Source organism: Gekko japonicus, unplaced genomic scaffold (assembly GCF_001447785.1).
Source record: "Gekko japonicus isolate JY-2015 unplaced genomic scaffold, Gekko_japonicus_V1.1 scaffold211, whole genome shotgun sequence".
Lineage (NCBI taxonomy): Eukaryota > Metazoa > Chordata > Lepidosauria > Squamata > Gekkonidae > Gekko > Gekko japonicus.
In genome coordinates, this window is record NW_015164187.1 from 233,604 (window position 1) to 237,540 (window position 3,937).

Consider the following 3,937-nt stretch of genomic DNA (forward strand, 5'->3'; position numbering starts at 1 on the left):
CTTTGCGAAGAGCTGCAACGTACTCAGCTATGGACTCATTTGCGTTCTGGCCCCGCTTGTAGAAAGCGTGCCTGCAGGCGATTTCCGACGGCTGTGGAGAGAAATGTGATTTCAGCTTGTCTGTCAAGCTTTCAAAGGATACGGTTTTGAGGTCATCTGGTGCCACCAGTGACCGGGCGATGTCAAAAACACTCTTCCCACACGAGCTGAGTAGAGTCGCCCTCTTCTTCTCCTCCGTTGTGATGTCATTCGCCTCCAGATGGAACTCAAACCTTGTGAGGTAAGAGTCCCAGTCTTCAGTAGTCGGGTCGAAGCATTCGAACTTCTGGCTGCTCGCGGCCATCGTTATGCGCACAGGCGGGGCCACCAGAGCGGGTGGAGCCTGTGGCTGGCCGGCCTCGGCGATCTCCTCGTTGTCCGACATGGGGTCTGTTCTAGCGGGGCTGCCTACCCGCACTAGTATCCCACCTTCGTCGCCAGTTGTTAAGTCGTGTGCTTAACAAAGAAGTCGGAGAGTGATTCAGCAAGAATTGCGGTTTATTCTTCAGCTCTGTTACTTCTCCGAACTCGGTACAACGATCAGTCAGCCAGAACCATCATTCGAACCAACGACATGCACTGGCTGCTCTATATTTAAACACTCCCGGCTAATGTAGCCACACCCACTGTACAATCAGGCAACCTATGAGGTTGAAGTAATAACGACCAATCACAAGCGGTCCCGCTTTACTGCGTGATTGGTTGACACTCTCTGGGCTAGGGCACCTATTGGTTACATTAGGATCCTAGCCCAGGATGAAGCTCAGCATGGCATCTCAATCAGGCAATTCACATATCAGTATTTACATTCACATAGCAGTTATATACATCTCAATACATAACAATCACAACTTTGGATAACTGCAGAAATCACAAGAAACCACAAGATTCGCACTGAAGCCTGGAGCATCCATGGCCTTTAATAAACAGAGTAGAACAGCACCACAACCGTTATGGCTGAAATGAGTTTCCAACCAGGTACAAAGCGATATAGAGCTTTCAACGTTTAAATTAAAAAACAAAACAAAACACCAGGTGGTGGGAGGGAGAGTGAACGTCTCTTCCGTACGGCGGCCGCCAAAGGCGGTTTTCAATTGTCAGACAGGGTGTCGCTCTAGCCTTTTCTCCTGGGTTGAAATGACATGGCGCTTGAAGTCTATGGTTTAGCGTCCATAGTGACATCATCAGCGCGTGCCTGGTGCGGAGGAGGCCGGAGCCGCGAAGGCCTGAGGAGCCGGGAATCTCTCCCCTCCCGGGGAGGGTGCGGCGGTGAGCTTCGGGCGAGGGGTTGCCATAGCCATGGGTGCTGAGCTGCTAGGGGGAGGATAGACCTGCTGAGCTACCGTCCCGTGTCCCACTACCTACGTGCGCCTGAATCGTCGGCCCAGGATATGAGCTGGATGGATGAGGGTCTTAAGAAGGGAGACGGGATCAGTCCTCCCTGCTTCCCAGTTATAGATCCCATTTGATAAATTAAAGGCCCGTGTTGCAAAGATACTTCGGCCACCGGATAATTCTGCTGCCCCGGCACAGGTGCTTTGCACTTGCCAGTGGGGTTCCTCTTTGCTGCCTGCCGTGTATGCGCGTGTTAGTACTAAACCTCAGGAATTTTAGCTGTAGGAAGAATTCCCCTTAAACTGCCCCAGTGGGATTCAGAGGCTGACCTTTTGAAGCGTACCCTAGACAGGAGGGGATATGCCTTGTTCTGTGCCATTCCTGCATCTTCAGATGTGGTGGGAGAGCTGTGGGGTACCTCCTCTAAATGCCAGCACAGTGGGCAGTAGAAGTGCCTGAGAGGGCAGGTGTCATATTATACTGCTGTGGAAGATGCCGGTAGCAATCCTTTTACAGTCACCTTCAGCCTGGGGAGCCAGGGCAGAGGGAGATGACATCCCATGCCATCCCTGCTCCACAGACAGCAGCAGAGGTATGGCATGCCTTGTCCCATAATGTATCAGTGGGATCTAGGACAGGCTTCATAAGCAGTATGCCTTTGCACCAACCTTGGACCCAGGCAACAGCAGCACAGCACTGCCCTTAGCAGTTGTGGTACAAGGGATTATATCTCATCCTGTGCCAGCCCACTGACAGTTCCCAACTAAAAGGGGTGGGTGGGATCTTGGTCCCATACACCAAAAATTCTGTCATCTAATCACAAGTCGCATTTCCGTTTCTAGATTTCATGCAGAATTCATAGATCCACTGACCCGAGGCTCCTTCGTAGTACAAAATAATAGATTTCCGGCATAGATTCGCATGACACACATGGAGATATCTGAAAGCCATCGTTGTATCACCAGACAGATCTGTGCTAGACTGCTTTGCAATAGTCATGCATCCAGTACACTGAAACACAGCCCTTCCTGGAGTCTGCCAACAATACCTTCACATATGAGAGATCCCCAGGATCCCTTTGGTTGAACTTCACAGCTTTCCTGTTTTCTGCCAAGTTCCAGTTTTTAGTGGAGGGATGGGCCTCTCATGTACACTATTTTTGAGACGTGGTTGCTAAGAGGAGCTGCAGCTAAACATTGAATGGAATGTGTGTGTCTGTTGCAGTGCTGAGAAACAGAGAGGACTTGGAAGTCCTGTTCAAAATTATAAATTGTTCCTCTTGTACTTCCCCTGGTAAATAGCTGGCAGGAATCCAGCTTTTTTAACCAGGCTCCATGCACACAGTCTTGGTGGTTTGGAAGAAACCCCATCAAACTCACGAGGACTAATTTCTGATTAAACATCTTTAGGATCTGCCTGTTAGCAATTGCCATAGTAATGTTTTGATGCATTAAAATCACCATTTATAATAGTCTTCACATTTACAAGGGTTCATGACTTTAGTTCTAGAAGGGCCCATTATTGTCCCCATCCCGGGAAAAGGTGAATAATTTTGTTTAGGTGTCCACTGGCTTATGTGTAATGTATTTTCTTGTTTTGTGTATGTCATCATCATAACAAAAAGGAGATGTTTTGATGTGCAATATTAGATGAGGTTACTGAGCTGTAAATATGAAGGGAGAAATGCATTCTTCACTATTGAAATTTGTTGAATTTCACCCTTGTTGTAAGCTGTCTTGGTAGCAAACTATTGTCTTTTAGTCTCAGCCCCCATCTACAGTGCAGACTAATAATAATGACTTACATTGCAGGGATGTTGTAGCAATTACTGAGGTAATGTACAGAAAGCACTTTGAAATAAATTTCATAGCATAGTTCCTCCGTTATGGGATCTAGACCTGTCCAGTGAGATGAAACCCATGTTCTTCTCTCCCCTAACAAAATAATAGAACAAACCTTTCCAGCCTCCTGTGCTACCCAAAAAGTTGATCTGAAGAGTCAGTGTAGGCTACAGCACAGGGCCCTGTGGCTCCAATGGGAAAAGATCCAAAAATTGCAAAGCCTTCATTGTTTCACTGGAAGTATCTTCTATTTGCAGAGGGCATCTTTAAATCCAGCCCACTATTATAAATCTTTTAGATAAATTGAAATGATTGATGATGGTAGGAAAGTGCCACTGTATTTGACTGGCCATGTTGTCAGAGTGTGAAGGTTCGTTGCATTGTACTTTATTAAAATATTAATAATATACCACCTTTCCCCCACAGAAGTGTGCCCAAGGTGGTTTTCACACAAGCCCCACATTTATCAAGCTTAGTCTTCCCTCTTTGTTCCTGTGTGTTGTGTTATACAGACTGATGTTCTACGTTTAAACTGGTAGACATCTGGAGGTAGGTTAATGATACAGTAGTGTGTTCTGGGGTTTTAGTCTGTTAAAAATATACAGCCTTTTTGTATACCACCTCTGTACAATCAACCCTATTAGAACTTTAATGCAGCTGAATAGAACAAGCTTAACCTGGCTAAGTCTGGTAGGAAACATGGGAGAACAGGTCAGAGAACT

The 3,937-nt window shown here is 46.8% G+C and overlaps 1 protein-coding gene across 1 annotated transcript in view; it reads left to right on the forward strand.

Annotated features, from left to right (window-relative positions):
• The first annotated feature begins 1,249 nt into the window (after positions 1–1,249).
• KLHL12 (kelch like family member 12) overlaps positions 1,250–3,937 on the forward strand; it is a 38,046-nt gene continuing 35,358 nt past the window's right edge. The window contains exon 1 of the mRNA XM_015408190.1: positions 1,250–1,308. The gene's annotated coding sequence lies outside the window, so the exon portion shown is untranslated. The remainder of the gene's footprint in view (positions 1,309–3,937) is intronic.